This window comes from Lethenteron reissneri, chromosome 72, assembly GCF_015708825.2.
Source record: "Lethenteron reissneri isolate LAM-NWPU_2019-01 chromosome 72, ASM1570882v1, whole genome shotgun sequence".
In the NCBI taxonomy this organism is placed as follows: Eukaryota; Metazoa; Chordata; class Hyperoartia; order Petromyzontiformes; family Petromyzontidae; genus Lethenteron; species Lethenteron reissneri.
The window spans coordinates 7,390,462-7,417,819 of NC_083850.1; the positions used below are offsets into that span (position 1 = coordinate 7,390,462).

The 27,358-nt window shown below is 51.0% G+C and overlaps 2 protein-coding genes and 1 pseudogene across 2 annotated transcripts in view; 2 read left to right on the plus strand and 1 right to left on the minus strand.

Annotated features, from left to right (window-relative positions):
• LOC133361399 (oocyte zinc finger protein XlCOF6-like) overlaps nucleotides 1-27,358 on the minus strand; it is a 140,145-nt gene that overhangs the window by 39,218 nt on the left and 73,569 nt on the right. The gene's annotated exons all lie outside the window — the stretch shown is intronic.
• The window catches only part of LOC133361378 (zinc finger protein OZF-like), a 43,577-nt gene that overhangs the window by 852 nt on the left and 15,367 nt on the right, over nucleotides 1-27,358 (plus strand). The gene's annotated exons all lie outside the window — the stretch shown is intronic.
• Nucleotides 437-19,434, plus strand: LOC133361396 (zinc finger protein 14-like; annotated as a pseudogene).

The following is a 27,358-nucleotide window of genomic DNA, read 5'->3' on the forward strand; positions in this document are numbered from 1 at the left end:
TTCAAGCAAATTTGAGCCTGGCTTCACACCTCTAAAGTTGCGATTGAACATTTATTTTTGCATTTCTGCATAATACAAATAGCATTATTCCCAAAAGCCTTTACTATATGAGCTGAATTTTGCTTTTATAAATACTACTTTTGCAGCCAGGCAGCCGAAATTGTGTGCTTGGTGTTTTGGGTTAACATTTATTTTGAAGATACTAGGGCTTCCAGGCATATTTATAACCTTTTGCCCTCTCTTTGTGTGCCTTAACAGCCCGTGTGATGAATTGGGGATAATCTTGAAGATATGGATAAATATAGACGTGTAAGTCATGTGTGACTGTGTATATATTCATTCCTCTTTGCCTCGATACTCATGAAGATGGTGTGGACATTTTTTTTCTGTCTGCAGCTGATGCTTCTTCTGATGCTTCCTCTGCAGAATTGGTCTGATGGAGCAAAAGCACTCAGCGCGGCTCGGTAGACAAAGACAACAATGGGACCAGTATGCAAACAGCATGGATTCTACTGGAAATTTTACACAGGACCAGAGATCTCCAATGGGAGAGAAACCCTTCAAGTTCACTGTGTGTGGGAAGGCATTTTCAGATTCATATGCTCTTAAAACACACCAAAGAACTCACACAGGAGAGAAACTCTTCAAGTGCACTGTGTGTGGGAAGGCAATTTCAAGTTCATTTAATCTTAAAATACACCAGAGAACTCACACAGGTGAGAAACCCTTCAAGTGCACTGTGTGTGGGAAGGCATTTTCAAGTTCATCTGATCTTAAAATACACCAGAGAACACACACAGGAGATAAACCCTTCAAGTGCAGTGTGTGTGAGATGACATTTTCACAGTCATCAAATCTTAAAAAGCACCAGAGAACACACACAGGAGAGAAACCCTTCAAGTGCACTGTGTGTGGGAAGGCATTTTCAAGTTCATCTTATCTTAAAACGCACCAGAGAACACACACAGGAGAGAAACCCTTCAAGTGCAGTGTGTGTGAGATGGCATTTTCACAGTCATCAAATCTTAAAAAGCACCAGAGAACACACACAGGAGAGAAACCCTTCAAGTGCACTCTGTGCGGGAAGGCGTTTGAACAGTCAACACAGCTTAATACACACCAGAGAACACACAGGCATCAGAAGACCCCCAAGGAGTGTAGTCTGAAATCGACTTGTGAAAGTCAAAGTGCTGCAATGAGCCCATCCCTCGTGAAAAAAGAACCAGAAGTAAATTCCAGCTTGGACACTATGAAATGTATCAAGGTGAAATTTGCAGAGGCGAAGGTGAAATGTGAAGAGGTGATAGTGAAGAGCGAAGAAGTGAAGGTAAAATGTGAAGATGAACATTCAACTCCAAAATCGGACCTTCACATAAATGGATGCAACGTGAAGCAGGAGGAGAATTCTGACTGTGAGGCAGAGCGAGGCAACTCCCAGCAGTTTGTGGAAGTGGAGGTGTGGGTGGACTTTTTGACAATACAAAGTCAAATGGAGAACCTGTAGATGTGTAAGCTTGAGACAATGAAGCTCCAATAGATTCACATTTGTCACGGGCCTTTAATGAAAATAACGTGAAGTTGAACACTACATTCCTAGGTTCAACCTGCAGAGTAAGAGCGGTCAGTATTTGCGGACCTGTGGGTTGGGTAGAACTCTAACTAGGATCGAGAGCCAATAAGCTCCCAAGCATTCACTATGTTATAATAATATAGCATTTATATGGGCTTGCTTAATTGCCTCAGCAACTCGGAGTTTTGTATCATATCTCATCACAAACACTCGAAGAGCACACCTTTTGGCGTCCTCTGGATTAACACCGTTTGATACTAGGCTCGAAAGAAAGCTGTCTCTGGTGTGGACCAATCAGTTTCAAAGACAATGCATATGTTGTGTCCTATGACTAACCACACGGTGATCCGAGGGGAGAGAATTCACGTAAAAACAGAGGCATGACCCATACATCGAGACTACTGCAAGTTACAGAAGACTACAAGCGACAGAGAGTACTGCAACGGGCAGACTCCGGGGCATGGCCTCGAGATCAACAATTGGTATTGTGTTTTGAGTCGCTTGCAAAGTCAAGGATTGCGATAAGTTGTATTGTACTAAGCTTTCACAGTTGTTCAAGAAGTGTGCGAATACAACTAACAAGTTTTGAGAGTGAGTTCCAGCTCCCACAAGCAGCTGCGATCGGCAGGCTCCGGGGACCCTGCCCCTGTGACTGGCACATCGTCAACGAGCTGCACCAGCAGAAGCCACGAGTCTACGAAATCATTGCAAAGAGTTGACTCACTGCAAGCAGCAAGCTCTGGGGTTGGACTCTGCAATCAACCAAGGATGAAGAGGCTTGCCGAGTAGCAATGGGTTACCTAGTACGAGCTCAGCGCTGGCAGAAGAAGTATCACTCAAAGTTATTTTACACTGAGTGCCAGCTCCCACGAGCAGCTGCAGCCCGAGAGATAGAGTGACGAGCAACGATGAGCAATCAACCGGGAGAAAGGGTGGAAGCCCAAGCATCGACCAAGCCAGCATCGCAGAGAACCAGCTGCACGTGCAACCAGGCATCGCCAGAGAGCACGGGGCCGGAGAGAGCGCAGCAGCGCCACCGAGCAAGGGTGTCAGCTGCCAGCGGACGAGCGGCGAGCTCTGTCAATCACCTTCAAAGACAAGCATCGTGCCGACTCAGCTCATTCAGCAGGGGAAAGAGCCTGACCAGCCTCCCGTGAGGAAGGGGAGAGCGCCAGCGAGAGCGCCGTGGGTTCAACCCACACACACCGACCAGCACCAGCTGTGAACCAAGACAAGAGTGAGGAACGGCGACCAGCAGACAAGCTGCGGGCGCTATCTGACGACGGAATCATCGCGCGCCGCTGACGGCAAGCGTCGTGCTGACTCTTCATCCAGCAGTGGGCAGCAGCTCCAGCTGCCGCCGAGCGAGAGAGAGCGAGGAAGCTGTGTGTATGACCCTCCCCCACACTCACATACCACGTATCACCCAGCGTCTGCTTGACGCAAAGAATTGATCAAGGAGACAAAACCACCAAACACACACATACAGCACATACCAGGACTAATAATAAGAAGAAGAATGATAAGAGTGCGTCAACTATTAGCTGATAATGAAGAACATTGCTGCCCATTGAGTCACATGGATACGGTCGTTGAGAGGTATTTTAGTCGTTCTTTTTGTTAATTTTAACTGTACCGATTAATTCATTGATGAAACTTAACGTTTAGAAACCTATGTTACGAATCCACACACTCTCAGGGAGACTATTGCGTTGAAATCTTTCTTTTCATCACAGAATCTTGCCCGCTAATTTATTGACGCCTTAGCCAATTGATAAGCATTTGCTGAAGCAGGCACACTGCCGCACACCATTGTTCCAAGACATATAGTTAATTGTATAATCTACCAATGAATTCATTGAGGTCTACTTTTACAATCGGGACATGTTTCTTTATTGCCGTTCGTATGAATATCGTCACATTTATTTTAAGGACTTTTTCCTATCGCCGTATATCCTCGCGTTACTCTGAGAAATGAACCGATTCCTCTGTTACCCAGTTTAACAACGTAATCATTGAGGGTTAAATGTACGGATCAATGAGGAGCACATCTCCAGGAGTACTGTGTTGACAATTCCAAGTGTAATAAAGGACTCTTTCTCAATGTCGATCTCCGTTGTCCTTTATTTGGGTTCGTAGAATCTCGTTCACACGGCGTCCTCGCTCAGGCCCGCGTTTCTCCCGACGATCACTCCACAGCCACTCTGCTGCTCGTTCTGCAGCCTCACTGCTGCTCCGCCCTGCAGCCACACTGCTGCTCCGTCTGCAGCTTCACTGCTGCTCCGCTCTGCAGCTAGCCTTCCACCGCTCGCTAGCCCTCTGTGTCCTGACACCGATGGCTGACGGTGCCGACGTCTCCCACCGCGTGGCGACCGCGCCACTCTCGCCGTACTGCCCAGCGTGGCCTCCTCCCGTTTCACTCCGTCTGAACTCCCCGTTCCCCTTCCGGTTCTCTCCCTAAATCCTCTCCCCCACGTGACCCTAACTCCTCCCTCTCCTCACGTGACCCAGACTCCGCCCCCCCTCAATCCTTGCTCGCATTACATGACCCCCCCCCTGATGAAAACCCAGCCGTCCCCGGCTGCAATAAATATAATAAAATAATGCGAGCAACATTTTAACCATCTGGCATCACCGGACAACGGAGAATATAACAACGATAACAAGAACAACAACAACAAGAAAACAACGAAAGGAAAGGGATTTGGAACGCGTGCGGGTCGCCGGCCCGTCCCGAACGGGCGGCGGCCCCCCCACAGACCGAGATTGCGACGGGGTTTTAAGAGCGACGGGAGTAGAACCGCCGGCCGCTGTAGGAGGCCCGTCAACGCCAAGGTCCCATTCCCCAGAGAGACCCAAGTCCAGGGTCTCCCGCAACCGTGTCTGTGGTGGGGTTGGAGGGGCAGCGGGGTCAAGTGGCCCCGTCGCCGTGGTAGGCCCACCCAGAGCAGGATTCGCCGCATCCGCCTGCGTCACGGCTGGTTCGTCTGTAGAAGGCACGACAGGCGCGCTTGCAGGGTCAACAGGCAAGGGCAGAGGTGCGTCGGGTGCAACAGACACTGGCAAGGCAACATCAGGAGATGACGCATCCTTCCGCGGGGCCACGTAGAGCTTCAACCTAGACGTATGGACGTACCAGCGCCGCGATCCAAATCGAACCCGCGCGGACTGCGGGTTAGGGACTTCAATAAGCTTAACTGGCCCTTGCCATGGTTTGTGAAGCTTAGGGGAGGTCCCCGGCCGCACCTGCGGGCAGTGCAGCCATGCCATGTCACCCACTCGCCAGGGGCATTTACCGGTCGAGCGCCGGGCGTAACGCTCGTTCCGCGCCTGAGTCTTGGCAGTAGCCAATCGGGCCCCCTCCCGTGCCTCGGCGACGCATCGAACAGTGTCCTGAATGTACTCGGGGAGAGGCTTAACAGGACCCTTCGCCCCCGTACCCAGCTGTACTTCCACCGGCGGCACATTCTCGCGGCCGTAGATTAGAAAAAATGGAGAATACCCTGTGGACGCATGAGGCGTCATCCGATACGCGGAGAGTACCCCAGGTATATGCAAGTCCCAATCAGCTTGTTTCTCGTCAACCGTGACATAACATGGCCGACAGCGTCCGATTAAGCCGTTCCACCATGCCATCCGTCTGCGGGTGGTAGGGAGACGTACGAACCTTCTTGGTTCCCAGAGCAGCGCACACTTCGCCAACAATTTAGAAGAAAAATTTCGCCCCTGATTCGTGAGTAGCCTTTCCGGCGCCCCTTTGTCCAGTACATATCCAAACAGGAAGGCGTCCGTGATAGACGCCGCCGACTGGTCGGGTAAGGGCCAAGCCAAGCCATCGGCCAACGAGAATTATTCCACCCCGACCAGCACAAATTTATTACCCCTAGCGGATGGCGGGAAAGGTCCCAAAATATCCAGCGCCACCAACTCGTTGATTCGAGACACCTGTATAGACTGCACCGGCGGCACATATGGGTTTTTAGGCGGCTTCCGCCGTGCACACTCGGGACACGCCCGAATGTGTCCGACGACATCCGTTGTCATGCCGTGCCAGAAGTAGTCTCCCTGCAATGTTAGCAAAGTTTTCTGCACCCCGAGATGTAACAAAGTGTCGCAGTGCAGAGTCCGAATAAATTCGTACCGTAATGACGACGGTACCACCAGACGCCAGCGGTCATGCAACCCCTCCCTCCACATGAGCAAACCATCCCGGAGAGCGGCCCCCGGCGTCCCACCGGACAGCAGTCCCCCCGCTCCCTTCACAGCCCGACTCCGTAAAGCCCCCAACGTGTCGTCAAGCAATTGTTCACGAATCCATACTGAGCGCGGCAGGTTCAGAACCCCATCGGCCGGTCCTGGGCACACCAGAGCCCCAGGCACCTTGACAGCTGACACGACACGCCCCCTTACGATATTGAATGTCGAAGGAAAATTCCTGCAGGGTCTCCAACCATCGTGCAAGTTGGCCAGATGGTTGGTCAACTCTCAGGGCATATTGCAGAGCCGTATGGTCCGTGCGCACAATAAACGAACGGCCGTATAGATACGGCCGATATTGGCGGAGAAAATAGACAATAGCCAATAGTTCACGGCGAGTAACGCAGTAGCGGGTTTCTGCCGGGGACAGCACATGGCTACCGTAGGCTACCACGCGTTCCACGCTGCCCTTGGACTGTGACAGAACAGCCCCGATCCCGGTGTCACTAGCGTCCATATCCAGAATAAAAGGTCGAACAAAATCCGGATAGTCCAATGTCGGCGCCGTCGCCAACCGATCGCGTAGGCCCTCAAACGCCGCTTCCTCCGGCGGCCCCCAACTGAACCTCCGACCCTTGCCCGTAAGGGGGTGCAAGAGCCTAGCGATCATAGCAAAGTTCGGAACGAACCTGCGATAATATGAGGCGAACCCAAGGAAGCGACGTACATCCCCAACTGAGGCCGGGGTTGGCCAGTTGCGGACGCACGCCGTCTTCTCTGGGTCCATGGCCACCCCGTCCGCACTGACTGTGTCCCAAATAACGCACGGAGCGTTGCAGTAGGTGACACTTCTTTGGTTTGAATTTTAGATTGGCGGAGCGCATCCTAGCAAAAACCGTCTCCAATCTCTGTAAATGTTCATCAAATGTGCGGCTAAAGACGATGACATCGTCTAAATAAATCAAACATGTCTCCCACTGCAGACCCGTTAACACCAGCTCCATCAACTGCTGAAAAGTGGCGGGGGCTGCATTCAAGCACATCGGAAGGCAATTAAACTGAAACAATCCCTGCGGCGTACGGAAAGCCGTCTTTTTTCTCGAGGACTCATCGAGGGGAAGCTGCCAGAATCCCGAGGAGAGATCCAGCGTTTAAAAAACTTCGCCCCGGACAAGGCATCAAGGGAATCATCCATACGCGGCATGGGGTACGCGTCTGCGACGGACACCTTGTTTAATTTTCGAAAATCGATGCAAAATCGCAGTTTCCCATCCTTCTTCACAAGGACTACCGGCGCGCCCCATGGACTGTTAGACGGGGATATTATGTCAGCGGCCAGCATGTCCTCCACTGCACCGCGAACCTGATCCTGCTCCGTCGGGCTCAACCGATGCGAGTTCAACCGAATCGGAGTGGCGTCCCCCGTATCAATGTGGTGGGAAAGCAAGGAGGTGTGTCCCAAGTCAAAATCATCCGAGCTGAACACGTCGGAATAGCTTAGCAACAGCGCGCGAAGCGCGGACCGTTCTGCGGTCAGGGATGAATTCTCCCCACACAACTCGGCAACCCAACGATCATCCTGCCCCGTAGGCCCCACAACCCCCCCTACCATGTCCCGGCGGCCCCGGTCGTCATGGGCCATGAACGCGGTCGTGGCGTGAGCCAAAACCGTTCCGGCCGGGACGCTAACATTCTCCGCACTCCCATTCAGCACTTGTAAAAACGGGGGCTGGCCCGGCCAGACAATAGTTTGTGCCCCAACCAGCGCCGAGCCGCCCGTTATAGCCGTGGACGGCGATAACAAAACCCCCGCCGCTCCCTCAACGCCAGGTACTGGCTTCCGATATCTCAACGGGATAAGCATCTGCGAACCAGGTGGAATGTCAACAGATACCTCGGACATCGCCTGTACCTGGCATACAGGGGCAGACCGGCCCCATGGCGACGGCAAGAACGAAAATTTCTGCCCCCCGGTAATTCAATGCAATTTTGATCAACTGTTATTTGAATGGGCATTTTTGCCAGGAAATCGGTCCCCAACAAACAGGGTACCACGAGGGACCTAGAGATCAAAACGGTCCCTGAAGCCGACACCCCCCCAATCGATATGTTGGCGTCCACCTGGCCCACAATGCCCATACTTCCCCCGTTCGCCGCTATGCACGAATCATAAACCGGTCGCACTCTCCCCAGCGGAATGCCCAAGAGATGGAAAATGACGTCCGAAATAATGGTCGCGGACGCACCGGAGTCCACCAAAATACGCACCTCGACCCCCTGAATAGAACTCGGTACAGTGGACGACCCAGTAGCGGCCGCAACCACCCTCCGTGCCAATCGCCGCCATTGCGTCAGCGAGCGACACGGGTCAATCGGTGGCCCCTCTTTGTTAACGACGGCCCCGGGATGCGAGCCCAACAACCCCTGGCGAAGTGGCCCTTACGGCCGCAGCGGAAACACTCCACGTCGTTTCGACACGCGGCACCCCCTCTGTCCCGACGCTCCCGTGCCGGCGGCCCGGACCTCGGCCCCGTACCCCCCCGAGCAGGCCACTGGGCGGAGGCGGCCGTCAACTCCTGCGGACCCTTGTCAGGAACGTAGACCGCCTTCTAAGGGTCCCACCCCGTAGCACTGCCTTCGACGATGGGGCCCCCCGTTCAAGCTGACACCTGTTTCCAGCGTCGGAGATTAAATTGAGCATCCAAGCACTTATCCGCAGCACGGGACGTCAACTTATCATGGCTGCACACCGGCATGGGGATCCCCAAGTCTCTAGACAATTCCAGCATCTTGCCCAACACAAGGGGTTCCAACAAATCCGGCTCCGTCTCGGGGTATGCTGCCATCGCCAGTTCCAGAACGGCGCCTCTGAAAGCCACCGGCGATTCTTCGGGCGCCCGTTGCCGCTGTACGAATCTACGATGGGCATCGTCCGGAGGCTCGTACGCATCCCCCATTTCCTCGAAGACACCCTGCAGCGTCCTCTTCTTGTCGGCCTTGATGGAGCGGAAGAACCTGACGGACTCATCGTCGAGAAGTGTTGGTAGGACTTCCAGGGCCTCCGCGTCCGTCCATTTGGTGGATCGTACAGCCGCTTGAAAACGGCAGGCGAATGCGCTCCAATCGCCGCCGATGGAGAACTCTTTTACCGTTGTTAAATGACGGCTGCGGGTCCTTGCTCCACCGTCCTCCGCCGATGGTGACTCACGCGGCAGCGACAAGATGTCGTCACTCCGCAACGTGTGCAAGATGGCGGCTTCCCGCGGCGGAGGGCGCAAGATGGCGGCTTCCCGCCGTTCCTCCCCGCCGGGCCTCCCCGAAGTCGTCGCCGGCGTCACGAGGTCGCACAACTGCGCCAACACCGTCTTCAGTGCCTCCAGTTGGGCTGCCACCTGTCGCCATCCTTCATCAGCGTCCACTCGCGCGGATGGACCCACCGAAGCGGCCACGTCCTGCACGCCCGGACCGCCGCTCGTCCCAGCGTCGCTTTCCCCCTCCATCGTCGGTAGCGCCACCGCTGGAGGGAGGTCGTCGTCAGAAGATGCTGCAGAAGATGGTGCAGGGACGTTCTTCCTTCTGAGCTGTTTTGACATGCCGTTTCACTTCTGACACCAATGTAATAAAGGACTCTTTCTCAATGTCGATCTCCGTTGTCCTTTATTTGGGTTCGTAGAATCTCGTTCACACGGCGTCCTCGCTCAGGCCAGCGTCTCTCCCGACGATCACTCCACAGCCACTCTGCTGCTCGTTCTGCAGCCTCACTGCTGCTCCGCACTGCAGCCACACCGCTGCTCCGTCTGCAGCTTCACTGTTGCTCCGCTCTGCAGCTAGCCTTCCACCGCTCGCTAGCCTTCTGCATCCTGACACCGATGGCTGATGGTGCCGACGTCTCCCACCGCGTGGCGACCGCGCCACTCTCCCCGTACTGCCCAGCGTGGCCTCCCGTTTCACTCCGTTTCAACTCCCCATTCCCCTTCCGGTTCTCTCCCTAAATCCTCTCCCCCACGTGACCCTAACTCCTCCCTCTCCTCACGTGACCCAGACTCCGCCCCCCCTCAATCCTTGCTCGCATTACACAAGCATAAGAGTTCGCATATTAGAGTGTTGTGTTTTTGTTTATGAATTAAAGTTGCTAAACACAGAAGTGTCTGAGTGGTTCCTTCCTAAGTTCATGCATAATGATCTTAATTATAAGAACTGTTCCCTTCGGCGAGATCTGAATTCTGAGACCTGATAGAATTACACTAAAACATGATCAGCGAGAATCTTTGTATTATCACGATTAGTAATTTTTTCACGGGGGGGGGGATGCTTTCATGATGATTCAAGCGCAATATATTTATTGTGCACTTTATATTATTATTACATTGTAACAGAGGTGTGGACTCGAGTCATGTGACTTGGACTCGAGTCAGACTCGAGTCATGAATTTGATGACTTCAGACTCGACTTGGACTTGCATAACAATGACTTTGTCCCACCTCTGAGGTGTGGACTCGAGTCATGTGACTTGGACTCGAGTCAGACTCGAGTCATGAATTTGATGACTTCAGACTCGACTTGGACTTGCATAACAATGACTTTGTCCCACCTCTGCATTGTAATATGAAATAATTATACAACTCACCATAATGCAGAATCAGTGGGAGCCGTGAGCTTGTTTTCCTGTAACTAGATGGTCCCATCGGGGGTGATGGGAGACGGTGACACCCGAAACGTGTTGCCTATGTCCAGTCTACTCCATAATCTCGTTTTGGTTGCTGTCACTGCAGAAAACCCTGCTTCACAAAGATAGGATGTTGGAAATGGAAGCAGGCTTTTCAGTGCTTTTGTGACAATATCAGGATATTCCGCCTTGACTTCAATCCAGAACGTATCGAGATTTGAAATTGTCTCAAACATACTTTTAAGGCCACCTTCATTTGCGATCTCAAGCAGTTGATCCTCTTCTAGCACAGACAGTCGATTCACCTGGCTTATTCACAAATGGGTCGCGGGTCCATTCCTTCCCAGTTCGGGGGTCTTTTGTGGTTGGGAAGTAACGCTCAAACTCTTTTAAAAGCTGAGATAGGTTTTAATGCACCAGCTGGTGGAAAGGCCCTGGCTCAGTCTCTTTCAAAATCTCTGCTAGTGTTTGAAACATATTATTAAGTTCCAATGTTCACTCGTCACCCCCATAATTCCAGTTTGGCTTTGAATACAGCCACTTTATCTGCCGAATTGAACAGAGTTGTCGATCTTCCCTGAAATTACAGATTGAGTACGTTGAGCAGGCTGAATATGTCACAAGCGAGCAAGTTTTGCTGCCAGTGGTGACTGTTTTTCTAAAAGATATCTCTGGAGTGGCTCTCGCAACTCAAAAACTCTGGCCAGTGATCTACCTTTAGAAAGCCATCTCACTTCTGTGTTTTAGAGATGATGTGTGGTGAGCGCGCTGCGCTACGAACCCGCCGACCCGAGTTCGATTCTCGCTCACGGCCACGACGATTATTTTTACTGGTCTTGGGCTTCCCCTAGGTCGACTCAGCCTCAAACGAGTAACTGATGTGATGTGTGAACATCGCCACTGGGGAGACAAAGGCGGCCGGGCGTGGTGAATCCAAGTCCCGGGCGAAGCCGGGTAGTCAAGCTAGTCTTCTATATATAACAGGAAAATTTGTGAATGTGTTGTCTGTTCAAAATGTTTAGCGTACTTCCCGACATGCAACAAACTTGAAATTTTCCATGTGGTACTTTGCTAAATGTACACCATGCAAAAATTATAAAAAAATAAACATTTGTATTTTGAAGTGTGTGGCGAGAATCGATATCTGCTGAGCGTTTGTGGTATCGATCAAACGGAATAACCCGATTCTAAATACATTTACAACCTTCGATTCCTTTGCGCTATCTAAAGAATCAAATCTTGACGGGCGAGCCGCAAGTTTATATTCCACCGCGCGTTGGGTTTTATTTAAATTTATAAAAAAGTTATAAAAATTTGTATTAATTTTATGAATTAGATGAAAATCAATTTTTTTTTTCATTTGTATATGTTATGTTTTTAAGTTTTTTGAGAAGTTTTTCAATAAATGTTTCCCCCGGGCAACGCCGGGTGCTTTCCGCTAGTACCTCATAAATGAAACTGAAACTATCAACTGGCGGTTAATTAACATAATTTATTCATAAATATCGCTATTTCATTGCGACAAGTTCAACATCCACGCCTCATCACTGCACATGAGACCGTCTCATTAACATAATTTATTCAGTTACACCGCCGCTCGTTGGGGGAGGGGATTGTGTTCAAAGCCCGCCAGTGACGTCATGTCACCGCTTGCTGCCGCGTGACGTCACTTTATAGCGGGAAGCTCCTGCACCGCGCTCGCTCTCACAGATCCGAGGTGAGAAGTTAACATCGTGGTTGTTGTTGTCGTGGTTGTTGTTGTTTACCCAGGTAGAGCCTCTCTCCGTCTCTCTCTCGTAGGGATATCAATTGAGTAGCAGCGAGTCTGGAATCGATGTCCAGGTTGGAACATTACAACGCGGGGCCTAGCCACGCGGGGCCTTGCCTCCTGCCCTCGCCTGATTGCATTTGCTTTAATCCTCTGCTTAAGTTTAATTCGTCTTCATCTGGCTCACTACTTCATGCGACCTCCTTTGCCAGTAGCAACATATAAGAAGAGGTTTCCCCCCCCCCCCCCCCTTTTTTGGCAACAAAGCAGGTGTTAAGATATTCTTGGTTCTTTCGGTAAAGTCACATAGAAGGGAAATAATAAAGTAATACAATTTCTTGCTGTGTTTTTCACGCCTGACGATTGCTCGTGTTGCAGTCGAAACGTCGTGAGAAATAATTTTTTATTTTATTTTTTTCTTCTCCGTGACTCGGTGTGAAAAACAGCAATAATTTTTTAGAAAATTTTTGATAATTTTCTTGCCGTGTTTTTCACACCTGACGATGATTGCTAATGTAGCAGTCGAAACGTCGTGAGAATTTATTTAATTTCATTGTTTGTCTTCTACGTGACTTTAGGTGTGAAAAACAGCAAGAATTTATTTGAAAATTTTCGATAATTTTCTTGCTGTTTTTCACACCTGATTGCCTGCCTCTAGCGGTGATATCAATATAGAATATATGTAAGGATGCCCCCCAATAGACTCCCCCTGGAACTCTACCAGACACGTCCCACTGGGTCGAAGACCCCAGGGCTGGCCCAGGACACGCTGGCGGGACTATGTCGCTCGGCTGGCCTGGGAATGCCTGGGAATTCCCCAGGATGAGCTAGAGTCTGTCGCCAGGGAAAGGGAGGCCTGGACTGCCCTTCTCAGCATGCTGCCACCGCGACCCTCACCAGGACAAGCATTTTTAAATCCTTTATAGTAAGTTCACTTGCTTGCGCGCTTACGACTGTGCAAATCTTTCGGTCGTTTTTTAACCCACTTCCCGTGATCCAATCGAGCTGACATTTTCCACACAGACTCGTTGTGCGTGACAATTTATTTTCGTGAAAATTTTTTTCCAAAATTTTCCACTTTTTAGGAAAAAAAATTAATATTTAATTTAAAATACCAATGTGATAAAAATGAAACTCTTACTCAAGAAAAACAGAAATGAATAATAAAATAAAACCGATGCCACGCATATTAAGGATTTATAGTGAAAAACTTTGTTTTTACGGGTTAATATTTTTAGAAACTAACGAATAAAGCTGTGATTCTTCTTGGCCACAGATATTACTGTGTGGATTCAGAATATGAACTTATTTAAATTACCATCTCTGCTGGCTTATACAATGAAGGCTGGCCTGCCTATGATTCATGCAACCAGACTTTATTGTATTAGAAGCTTACAGATCCTTAAGATATCAATATAGAATATAATCTTGAGTCTCTTTGGCAGGCGATCGGACTGCCGATGACTGGTGCCGGCAGTGTCAAGATTGGCCTCTGTGGAGGAGGTCCGTGAGGTATGCTGCAGGGTAGTTAATATATATTTTCTCTGCAACAACGATGAGGTCGGAAGAGCGACGCCCACATGAATAGGTGGAACGCTGGGTTCATAAAACCCAGCAAGACAGTGGGGAGCACAGCTGGTTCATCTGTCAGTCATCCCTTGACACCTGGATCATTCCCATTACCTGCTGACAAGGAATCCGCACTTACATGGCCTTAAATTGCACCTATCATGGCATTACCACTCGGATAAGGTTACTTGCAATTCGTCATGAATGGTGGATTTTTGTTTATATATGTTAATGATGCATGTGAAATGTATGTGTATTTAAGAGTTTATCTTTGTGGGGAGCTGTGGTGCAGTTATTTCACTGCATTATAAACTCAACAATTAGTTTGATTATCACCGATAGCAAACATGATTGATAAGTGAAAGCTGAACTGCTTGTGGGCCTCTGCTATGTTGATTGATCTTAAATTAATTACATGGTGAAGGGAGGAAGCGTCAATACTGAGCCGATGAAGGCGGCCAGGCATGGTTCTGGACACACCACCACTTTTTACCATGCCAGTGTGTAACAGTATCAAGTTTGTATTTGCAGTAAATTATATTAACTATTGAACATGGAGGTTAAATCAAAACAATTGTTTATTTTAGTTTCCCTCTGGAACTTTTTGGAAGAATGGAAACAGGAAATTAACAGCACATATGCTGCAGAAGTTAGATCTGTTCATCCAAGCATTCAAGCAAATCAGAGCCTGACTTCACACCTCTGAAGTCACGATTGAACATTTATTTATGCATTTCTGCATAATACAAATAGTATTATTCCCAACAGCCTTTGCTATGTTAGCTGAATTTTCCTTAACACGTAGGCTTTCGCGACCAATATTATTCATAATCAACGTTTTTGGGTTTAGATCGCGTTATTTATAAATGTGTCATAACCCTCCACCACCCGACACGGCCAATCAGTAAAAAAGTGTCACGTTGACAAAAGACAAATTAGTTCACTGCTTTAGCCCACCGGTGTGTTGAAGCGCGAAACCACAACATTTACTCAAATTTACTCAAATTGTAAATGTTGTGGTTTCGCGCTTCAACACCCAGGTGGGCTAAAGCAGTGAACTAATTTGTCTTTTGTCAACGTGACACTTTTTTACTGATTGGCCGTGTCGGGTGGTGGAGGGTTACGACACATTTATAAATAACGCGATCTAAACCCAAAAACGTTGATTATGAATGAATTTTGCTTGTATAAATTTTCTTCTTTTGCAGCCAGGCTGCCGAAATTGTGTGCTTGGTGTTTTGCGTTAACATTTATTTTGAAGATACTAGTGCTTCCAGGCATATTTATAACATTTTGCCCTCTCATTGTGTGCCTTAACAGTCGGTGTGACGAATTGGGGAGAATCCTGAATATATGAATAAATATAGACGTGTAAGTCATGTGTGACTGTGTATATATTCACTCCTTTGTGCCTCGATACTGATGAAGATGGTGTGGACATTTTTTTCTTTCTGCAGCTGATGCTTCTTCTGATGCTTTCTCTGCAGAATTGGTCTGATGGAGCAAAGGCACTCAGCGCGGCTCGGTAGACAAAGACAACAATGGGACCAGTATGCAAACAGCATGGATTGTACTGGAAATTTTACACAGGACCAGAGATCTCCAATGGGAGAGAAACCCTTCAAGTGCACTCTGTGTGGGAAGGCATTTTCAGATTCATCTGCTCTTAAAAAACACCAGAGAACACACACAGGAGAGAAACTCTTCAAGTGCACTGTGTGTGAAGGCATTTTCAAGTTCATTTAATCTTAAAAAACACCAGAGAACACACACAGGAGAGAAACCCTTCAAGTGCACTGTGTGTGGGAAGGCATTTGCATGGTCATCAGGTTTACAGATCCACCAGAGAACACACACAGGAGAGAAACCCTTCAAGTGCACTGTGTGTGAGATGGCATTTTCACAGTCATCTAATCTTACAATCCACCTGAGAACACACACAGGAGAGAAACCCTTCAAGTGCAGTGTGTGTGGGAAGGCATTTTCAAGTTCATTTTATCTTAAAATACACCAGAGAACACACACAGGAGAGAAACCCTTTAGGTGTAGTGTGTGTGGAAAGGCATTTTCAGATTCATCTGCTTTTAAAAAACACCAGAGAACACACACAGGAGAGAAACCCTTCAGGTGTAGTGTTTGTGGGAAGGCATTTTCATTTTCATCTGCTCTTAAAAAACACCAGAGAACACACACAGGAGAGAAACCCTTCAGGTGTAGTATATGTGGGAAGGCATTTTCATTTTCATCTGCTCTTAAAATACACCAGAGAACACACACCGTAGAGAAACCCTTCAAGTGCACTGTGTGTGGGAAGGCATTTTCAAGTTCATTTTATCTTAAAATACACCAGAGAACACACACAGGAGAGAAACCCTTTAGGTGTAGTGTGTGTGGGAAGGCATTTTCAGATTCATCTGCTTTTAAAAAACACCAGAGAACACACACAGGAGAGAAACCCTTCAGGTGTAGTGTGTGTGGGAAGGCATTTTCATTTTCATCTGCTCTTAAAAAACACCAGAGAACACACACAGGAGAGAAACCCTTCAGGTGTAGTATATGTGGGAAGGCATTTTTATTTTCATCTGCTCTTAAAATACACCAGATGACACACACCGTAGAGAAACCCTTCAAGTGCACTGTGTGTGGGAAGGCATTGTCAAGTTCATTTTATCTTAAAAAACACCAGAGAACACACACAGGAGAGAAAGCCTTCAAGTGCACTGTGTGTGGGAAGGCATTTGCACAGTCACCACAGCTTCATAGCCACCAGAGAACACACACAGGAGAGAAACCCTTCAAGTGCACTGTGTGTGGGAAGGCACTTTCAAGTTCATCTTATCTTAAAATACACCAGAGAACACACACTGGAGAGAAACCCTTCAAGTGCACTGTGTGTGAGAAGGCATTTGCATGGACATCAGGTTTACAGATCCACCAGAGAACACACACGGGAGAGAAAGCCTTCAGGTGTAGTGTGTGTGGGAAGGCATTTTCAAGTTCGTCTTATCTCAAAATACACCAGAGAATACATACAGGATATAAACCCTTCAAGTGCAGTGTGTGTGAGATGGCATTTTCACAGTCATCTAATCTTAAAATCCACCAGAGAACGCACACAGGAGAGAAACCCTTCAAGTGCAGTGTGTGTGAGATGGCATTTTCAAGTTCATCTTATCTTAAAACGCACCAGAAAACACACAGGAGAGAAACCCTTCAAGTGCAGTGTGTGTGAGATGGCATTTTCACAGTCATCAAATCTTAAAAAGCACCAGAGAACACACACAGGAGAGAAACCCTTCAAGTGCACCCTGTGCGGGAAGGCGTTTGAACAGTCAACACAGCTTAATACACACCAGAGAACACACAGGCATCAGAAGACCCCCAAGGAGTGTAGTCTGAAATCGACTTGTGAAAGTCAAAGTGCTGCAATGAGCCCATCCCTCCTGAAAAAAGAACCAGAAGTAAATTCCAGCTTGGACACTATGAAATGTATCAAGGTGAAATTTGAAGTGGCGACGGTGAAGAGCGAAGAAGTGACGGTGAAGAGCGAAGAAGTGAAGGTCAAATGTGAAGATGAACATTCAACTCCAAAATCGGACCTTCACATCTATGGAGGCAACGTGAAGCAGGAGGAGAATTCTGACTGTGAGGCAGAGCGAGGCAACTCCCAGCAGTTTGTGGAAGTGGAGGTGTGGGTGGACTTCTTAGACAATACAAAGTCAAATGGAGAACCTGTAGATGTGTAAGCTTGAGACAATGCAGCTCCAATAGATTCACATTTGTCACAGACCTTTATTGAAAAGAACGTGAAGTTGAACACTCCATTCCTAGGTTCAACCTGCAGAGTAAGAGCGGTCAGTATTTGCGGACATGTGAGTGGGGTAGATCTCTAACTAGGAGCGAGAGCCAATAAGCTCCCAAGCATTCACTATGTTATACTAATATTAGCATTTATATGGTGCTTGCTTAATCGCCTCAGCAACTCGGAGTTTTGTATCATATCTCATCACAAACACTCGAAGAGCACGCCTTTTGGAGTCCTCTAGGTTAACACCGTTTGATACTAGGCTCGAAAGAAAGCTGTCTCTGGTGTGGACCAATCAGTTTCAAAGACAATGTATATGTTGTTTCCTATGACTAACCACACGGTGATCCGAGGGGAGAGATTTACGTAAAGACAGAGACACGACCCATACATCGAGACTACTGCAAGTTACAGAAGACTACAAGCGACAGAGAGTACTGTGACGGGCAGACTCCGGGGCATGGCCTCGAGATCAACAATGGGTGTTGTGTCTCGCAGAGAAGAGGAGCGAGGTGATGCTCGGTGCTGAGTTCGGCATGGACCGACAGAGTATCGTTGAGAGTTTTATTCTACATTCATCATGACAGAAGAAGTATCGCTCAAAGTTATTCTACACTGAGTGCCAGCTCCCACGAGCAGCTGCAGCCCGAGAGATAGCGTCGAGCAACGACGAGCAATCAACCGGGAGAAAGGGTGAAAGTCCAATTATCGACCAAGCCGGCATCGTAGAGAACCAGCTGCACACGCAACCAGGCATCGCCAGAGAGCACGGAGCCGGAGAGAGAGCGCAGCAGCGCCACCGAGCAAGGGTGTCAGCTGCCAGCGGACGAGCGGCGAGCGCTGTCGAGCACCTTCAAAGACAAGCGTCGTGCCGACTCGGCTCATCCAGCAGGGGAAAGAGCCTGACCAGCCGCCCGTGAGGAAGAGGAGAGCGCCGTGTGGGTTCGACCTACACACACCGATCAGCACCAGCTGTGAACCAAGACAAGAGTGAGGAACGGCGACTAGCAGACGAGCTGCGGGCGCTATCTGACGACGGAATCATCGCGCACCGTCGACGGCGAGCGTCGTGCCGACTCTTCATCCAGCAGTGGGCAGCAGCTCCAGCTGCCGCCAAGCGAGAGAGAGAGAGCAAGGAAGCTGTGTATATGACCCTCCCCCACACTCACATACCACGTATCACCCAGCGTCTGCTTGACGCAAAGAATTAATCAAGGAGACAAAACCACCAAACACACACATACCACACATACCGGGACTAATAATAAGAAGAAGAATGATAAGAGTGCGTCAACTATTAGCTTATAATGAAGAACATTGCTGCCCATTGAGTCACATGGATACGGTCGTTGAGAGGTATTTTAGTCGTTCTTTTTGTTAATTTTAACTGTACCGATTAATTCATTGACGAAACTTAACGTTTAGAAACCTATGTTACGAATCCACACACTCGCAGGGAGACTTGCGTTGAAATCTTTCTTTTCATCACAGAATCTTGCCTGTGAATTTATTGACGCCTTAGCCAGTTGATAAGCATTTGCTGAAGCAGGCACACTGCCGCACACCCTTGTTCCGAGACATTTAGTTAATTGTATAATTTACCAATTAATTCATTGAGGTCTACTTTTGCAATCGGGACATGTTTCTTTATTGCCGTTCGTATGAATATCGTCACATTTATTTTAAGGACTTTTTCCTATCGCCGTATATGCTCGTGTTACTCTGAGAAATGAACCGATTCCTCTGTTACCCAGTTTAACAACGTAATCATTGAGGGTTAAATGTACGGATCAATGAGGAGCACATCTCCAGGAGTACTGTGTTGACAATTCCAAGTGTAATAAAGGACTCTTTCTCAATGTCGATCTCCGTTGTCCTTTATTTGGGTTCGTAGAATCTCGTTCACACGGCGTCCTCGCTCAGGCCCGCGTCTCTCCCGACGATCACTCCACAGCCACTCTGCTGCTCGTTCTGCAGCCTCACTGCTGCTCCGCCCTGCAGCCACACCACTGCTCCGTCTGCAGCTTCACTGCTGCTCCGCTCTGCAGCTAGCCTTCCACCGCTCGCTAGCCCTCTGCGTCCTGACACCGATGGCTAACGGTGCCGACGTCTCCCACCACGTGGCGACCGCGCCACTCTCGCCGTACTGCCCAGCGTGGCCTCCTCCCGTTTCACTCCGTCTCAACTTCCCGTTCCCCTTCCGGTTCTCTCCCTAAATCCTCTCCCCCACGTGACCCTAACTCCTCCCTCTCCTCACGTGACCCCTTGCTCGCATTACATGACCCCCCCCCTGATGAAAACCCAGCCGTCCCCGGCTGCAATAAATATAATAAAATAATGCGAGCAACATTTTAACCATCTGGCATCACCGGACAACGGAGAATATAACAACGATAAGAACAAGAAAACGAAAGGAAAGGGATTTGGAACGCGTGCGGGTCGCCGGCCCGTCCCGAACGGCCCCCCCACAGACCAAGATTGCGACGGGGTTTTAAGAGCGATGGGAGTAGAACTGCCGGCCGCTGTAGGAGGCCCGTCAACGCCAAGGTCCCGTTCCCCAGAGAGACCCAAGTCCAGGGTCTCCCGCAACCGTGTCTGTGGTGGGGTTGGAGGGGCAGCGGGGTCAAGTGGCCCCGTCGCCGTGGTAGGCCCACCCAGAGCAGGATTCGCCGCATCCGCCTGCGTCACGGCTGGTTCGTCTGTAGAAGGCACGACAGGCGCGCTTACAGGGTCAACAGACAAGGGCAGAGGTGCGTCGGGTGCAACAGACACCGGCAAGGCAACATCAGGAGATGACGCATCCGTCCGCGGGGCCACGTAGAGCTTCAACCTAGCCGTATGGACGTACCAGCGCCGCGATCCGAATCGAACCCGCGCGGACTACGGGTTAGGAACTTCAATAAGCTTAACCGGCCCTTGCCATGGTTTGTGAAGCTTAGGGGAGGTCCCCGGCCGCACCTGCGGGCAGTGCAGCCATGCCATGTCCCCCACTCGCCAGGGGCATTTACCGGTCGAGCGCCGGGCGCAATGCTCGTTCCGCGCCTGAGTCTTGGCAGTAGCCAATCGGGCCCCCTCCCGTGCCTCGGCGACGCGTCGAACAGTGTCCTGAATGTACTCGGGGAGAAGCTTAACAGGACCCTTCGCCCCCGTACCCAGCTGTACTTCCACCGGCGGCACATTCTCGCGGCCGTACATTAGAAAAAATGGAGAATACCCTGTGGACGCATGAGGCGTCATCCGATACGCGGAGAGTACCCCAGGTATATGCAAGTCCCAATCAGCTTGTTTCTCGTCAACCGTGACATAACATGGCCGACAGCGTCCGATTAAGCAGTTCCACCATGCCATCCGTCTGCGGGTGGTAGGGAGACGTACGAACCTTCTTGGTTCCCAGAGCAGCGCACACTTCGCCAACAATTTAGAAGAAAAATTTCGCCCCTGATCCGTGAGTAGCCTTTCCGGCGCCCCTTTGTCCAGTACATATCCAAACAGGAAGGCGTCCGTGATAGACGCCGCCGACTGGTCGGGTAAGGGCCAAGCCAAGCCATCGGCCAACGAGAATTATTCCACCCCGACCAGCACAAATTTATTACCCCTAGCGGATGGCGGGAAAGGTCCCAAAATATCCAGCGCCACCAACTCGTTGATTCGAGACACCTGTATAGACTGCACCGGCGGCACATATGGGTTTATAGACGGCTTCCGCCGTGCACACTCGGGACACGCCCGAATGTGTCCGACGACATCCGTTGTCATGCCGTGCCAGAAGTAGTCTCGCTGCAATGTTAGCAAAGTTTTCTGCACCCCGAGATGTAACAAAGTGTCGCAGTGCAGAGTCCGAATCAATTCGTACCGTAACGACGACGGTACCACCAGACGCCAGCGGTCATGCAACCCCTCCCTCCACATGAGCAAACCATCCCGGAGAGCGGCCCCCGGCGTCCCACCGGACAGCAGTCCCCCCGCTCCCTTCGCAGCCCGACTCCGTAAAGCCCCCAACGTGTCGTCAAGCAATTGTTCACGAATCCATACCGAGCGCGGCAGGTTCAGAACCCCATCGGCCGGTCCTGGGCACACCAGAGCCCCAGGCACCTCGACAGCTGACACGACAGGCCGAGGGCGTAGCTGAACCGGCGTACACCTATTCGTACCCGACGTGCAAGCGCACGGGGACCCCTGTGGTAATCTGGAGAGCGCGTTCGCGTGACGCGACCCCTTACGATATTGAATGTCGAAGGAAAATTCCTGCAGGGTCTCCAACCATCGTGCAAGTTGGCCAGATGGTTGGTCAACTCTCAGGGCATATTGCAGAGCCGCATGGTCCGTGCGCACAATAAACGAACGGCCGTATAGATACGGCCGATATTGGCGGAGAAAATAGACAATAGCCAATAGTTCACGGCGAGTAACGCAGTAGCGGGTTTCTGCCGGGGACAGCACATGGCTACCATAGGCTACCACGCGTTCCACGCTGCCCTTGGACTGTGACAGAACAGCCCCGATCCCGGTGTCACTAGCGTCCGTATCCAGAATAAAAGGTCGAACAAAATCCGGATAGTCCAATGTCGGCGCCGTCGCCAACCGATCGCGTAGGCCCTCAAACGCCGCTTCCTCCGGCGGCCCCCAACTGAACCTCCGACCCTTGCCCGTAAGGGGGTGCAAGAGCCTAGCGATCATAGCAAAGTTCGGAACGAACCTGCGATAATATGAGGCGAACCCAAGGAAGCGACGTACGTCCCCAACTGAGGCCGGGGTTGGCCAGTTGCGGACGCACGCCGTCTTCTCTGGGTCCATGGCCACCCCGTCCGCACTGACTATGTGTCCCAAATAACGCACGGAGCGTTGCAGTAGGTGACACTTCTTTGGTTTGAATTTTAGATTGGCGGAGCGCATCCTAGCAAAAACCGTCTCCAATCTCTGTAAATGTTCATCAAATGTGCGGCTAAAGACGATGACATCGTCTAAATAAATCAAACATGTCTCCCACTGCAGACCCGTTAACACCAGCTCCATCAACTGCTGAAAAGTGGCGGGGGCCGCATTCAAGCCCATTGGAAGGCAATTCAACTGAAACAATCCCTGCGGCGTACGGAAAGCCGTCTTTTCCCTCGAGGACTCATCGAGGGGAAGCTGCCAGAATCCCGAGGAGAGAACCAGCGTTGAAAAAAACTTCGCCCCGGACAAGGCATCGAGGGAATCATCCATACGCGGCAGGGGGTACGCGTCTGTGACTGACACCTTGTTTAATTTTCGAAAATCGACGCAAAATCGCAGTTTCCCATCCTTCTTCACAAGGACTACTGGCGCGCCCCATGGACTGTTAGACGGGGATATTATGTCAGCGGCCAGCATGTCCTCCACTGCACCGCGAACCTGATCCCGCTCCGTCGGGCTCAACCGATGCGAGTTCAACCGAATCGGAGCGGCGTCCCCCGTATCAATGTGGGAAAGCAAGGAGGTGTGTCCCAAGTCAAAATCATCCGAGCTGAACACGTCGGAATAGCTTAGCAACAGCGTGCGAAGCGCGGACCGTTCTCCGGTCAGGGATGAATTATCTTCACACAACTCGGCAACCCAACGATCATCCTGCCCCGTAGGCCCCGCAACCCCCCCTACCATGTCCCGGCGGCCCCAGTCGTCATGGGCCGTGAACGCGGTCGTGGCGTGAGCCATCACCGTTCCGGCCGGGACGCTAACATTCTCCGCACTCCCATTCAGCACTTGTAAAAACGGGGGCTGGCCCGGCCGGACAATCGTTTGTGCCCCAACCAGCGCCGAGCCGCCCGTTATAGCCGTGGACGGCGATAACAAAACCCCCGCCGCTCCCTCAACGCCAGGTACTGGCTTCCGATATCTCAACGGGATAAGCATCTGCGAACCAGGTGAAATGTCAACAGATACCTCGGACATCGCCTGTACCTGGCATACAGGGGCAGACCGGCCCCATGGCGACGGCAAGAACGAAAATTTCCGCCCCCCCGGTAATTCAATGCAATTTTGATCAACTGTTATTTGAATGGGCATTTTTGCCAGGAAATCGGTCCCCAACAAACAGGGTACCGCGAGGGACCTAGAGATCAAAACGGTCCCTGAAGCCGACACTCCCCAAATCGATATGTTGGCGTCCACCTGGCCCACAATGCCCATACTTCCCCCGTTCGCCGCTATGCACGAATCATAAACCGGTCGCACTCTCCCCGGCGGAATGCCCAAGAGATGGAAAATGACGTCCGAAATAATGGTCGCGGACGCACCGGAGTCCACCAAAAAACGCACCTCGACCCCCTGAATAGAACCCGGTACAGTGGACGACCCAGTAGCGGCCGCAACCACCCTCCGTGCCAATCGCCGCCATTGCGTCAGCGAGCGACACGGGTCAATCGGTGGCCCCTCGTTGTTAACGACACACGGATCGCACGGCGATGGTGATGCATGAGGTGACAGGCCTTGCCGGGTGTCTGATGCGCACCGACTTGCGTGTCCTGGATGGTCCTTTCGCATGACGTCCGTGGTCGAGGCCTCCTGCTGGGGCGGCCCCGGGATGCGAGCCCAACAACCCCTGGCGAAGTGGCCCTTACGGCCGCAGCGGAAACACTCCACGTCGTTTCGACGCGCGGCACCCCCTCTGTCCCGACGCTCCCGCGCCGGCGGCCCGGACCTCGGCCCCGTACCCCCCCGAGCAGGCCACTGGGCGGAGGCGGCCGTCAATTCCTGCGGACCCTTGTCGTCAGGAACGTAGACCGCCTTCTAAGGATCCCACCCCGTAGCACCGCCTTCGACGATGGGGCCCCCCGTTCAAGCTGACACCTGTTTCCAGCGTCGGAGATTAAATTGAGCATCCAAGCACTTATCCGCAGCACGAGACGTCAACTTATCATGGCTGCATACCGGCATGGGGATCCCCAAGTCTCTAGACAATTCCAGCATCTTGCCCAACACAAGGGGTTCCAACAAATCCGGCTCCGTCTCAGGGTATGATGCCATCGCCAGTTCCAGAACGGCGCCTCTGAAAGCCACCGGCGATTCTTCGGGCGCCCGTTGCCGCTGTACGAATCTACGATGGGCATCGTCCGGAGGCTCGTACGCATCCGCCATTTCCTCGAAGACACCCTGCAGCGTCCTCTTCTTGTCGGCCTTGATGGAGCGGAAGAACCTGACGGACTCATCGTCGAGAAGTGTTGGTAGGACTTCCAGGGCCTCCGCGTCCGTCCATTTGGCGGATCGTACAGCCGCTTGAAAACGGCAGGCGAATGCGCTCCAATCGCCGCCGATGGAGAACTCTTTTACCGTTGTTAAATGACGGCTGCGGGTCCTTGCTCCACCGTCCTCCGCCGATGGTGACTCACGCGGCAGCGACAAGATGGCGTCACTCCGCAACGTGTGCAAGATGGCGGCTTCCCGCGGCGGAGGGCGCAAGATGGCGGCTTCCCGCCGTTCCTCCTCGGCCACGCCCAAGATGGCATCGTGCCGCGTGGTCGAGAGGGCTGATGGCGACGGCAAGGGCCCGGCCCGCTGTTCCCCGCCGGGCCTCCCCGAAGTCATCGCCGGCGTCACGAGGTCGCACAACTGCGCCAACACCGTCTTCAGTGCCTCCAGTTGGGCCGCCACCTGTCGCCATCCTTCATCAGCATCCACTCGCGCGGATGGACCCACCGAAGCGGCCATGTCCTGCACGCCCGGACCGCCGCTCGTCCCAGCGTCGCTTTCCCCCTCCATCGTCGGTAGCGCCACCGCTGGAGGGAGGTCGTCGTCAGAAGATGCTGCAGAAGATGGTGCAGGGACGTTCTTCCTTCTGAGCTGTTTTGACATGCCGTTTCACTTCTGACACCAATGTAATAAAGGACTCTTTCTCAGTGTCGATCTCCGTTGTCCTTTATTTGGGTTCGTAAAATCTCGTTCACACGGCGTCCTCGCTCAGGCCCGCGTCTCTCCCGACGATCACTCCACAGCCAATCTGCTGCTCGTTCTGCAGCCTCACTGCTGCTCCGCACTGCAGCCACACCGCTGCTCCGTCTGCAGCTTCACTGTTGCTCCGCTCTGCAGCTAGCCTTCCACCGCTCGCTAGCCCTCTGCATCCTGACACCGATGGCTGATGGTGCCGACGTCTCCCACCGCGTGGCGACCGCGCCACTCTCCCCGTACTGCCCAGCGTGGCCTCCTCCTGTTTCACTCCGTCTCAACTCCCCATTCCCCTTCCGGTTCTCTCCCTAAATCCTCTCCCCCACGTGACCCTAACTCCTCCCTCTTTTCACGTGACCCAGACTCCGCCCCCCCTCAATCCTTGCTCGCATTACACAAGCATAAGAGTTCGCATATTAGAGTGTGGTGTTTTTGTTTATGAATTAAAGTTGCTAAACACAGAAGTGTCTGAGTGGTTCCTTCCTAAGTTCATGCATAATGATCTTAATTATAAGAACTGTTCCCTTTGGCGAGATCTGAATTCTGAGACCTGATAGAATTACACTAAAACATAATCAGCGAGAATCTTTGTATTATCACGATTAGTAATTTTTTCACGGCGGGGGGGGGGGGGGGGGTGGGGGATGGTTTCATGATGATTCAAGCGCAATATATTTATTGTGCACTTTATTTATATTATTACATTGTAATATGAAATAATTATACAACTCACCATAATGCAGAATCAGTGGGAGCCGTGAGCTTGTTTTCCTGTAACTAGATGGTCCCATCGGGGGTGATGGGAGACGGTGACACCCGAAACGTGTTGCTTATGTCCAGTCTACTCCATAATCTCGTTTTGGTTGCTGTCACTGCAGAAAACCCTGCTTCACAAAGATAGGATGTTGGAAATGGAAGCAGGCTTTTCAGTGCTTTTGTGACAATATCAGGATATTCCGCCTTGACTTTAATCCAGAACGTATCGAGATTTGAAATTGTCTCAAACATACTTTTAAGGCCACCTTCATTTGCGATCTCAAGCAGTTGATCCTCTTCTAGCACAGACAGTCGATTCACCTGGCTTATTCACAAATGGGTCGCGGGTCCATTCCTTCCCAGTTCGGGGGTCTTTTGTGGTTGGGAAGTAACGCTCAAACTCTTTTAAAAGCTGAGATAGGTTTTAATGCACCAGCTGGGAGAAAGGCCCTGGCTCAGTCTCTTTCAAAATCTCTGCTAGTGTTTCAAACATGTCAAAAGTTCCACTTTATCTGCCGAATTGAACAGTTGTCGATCTTCCCTGAAATTACAGATTGAGTACGTTGAGCAGGCTGAATATGTCACAAGCGAGCAAGTTTTGCTGCCAGTGGTGACTGTTTTTCTAAAAGATATCTCTGGAGTGGCTCTCGCAACTCAAAAACTCTGGCCAGTGATCTACCTTTAGAAAGCCATCTCACTTCTGTGTTTTAGAGATGATGTGTGGTGAGCGCGCTGCGCTACGAACCCGCCGACCCGAGTTCGATTCTCGCTCACGGCCACGACGATTATTTTTACTGGTCCTGGGCTTCCCCTAGGTCGACTCAGCCTCAAACGAGTAACTGATGTGTCTGAACATCGCCACTGGGGAGACAAAGGCGGCCGGGCGTGGTGAATCCAAATCCCGGGCGAAGCCGGGTAGTCAAGCTAGTCTTCTATATATAAAAGGAAAATTTGTGAATGTATTGTCTGTTCAAAATGTTTAGCGTACTTCCCGACATGCAACAAACTTGAAATTTGCCATGTGGGTACTTTGCAAAATGTACACCATGCAAAAATTTAAAGAAAATACACTTTTGTATTTAGGGGGGGGGGGGCGGGAATGACCATGAAGTGTGTGGCGAGATTCGA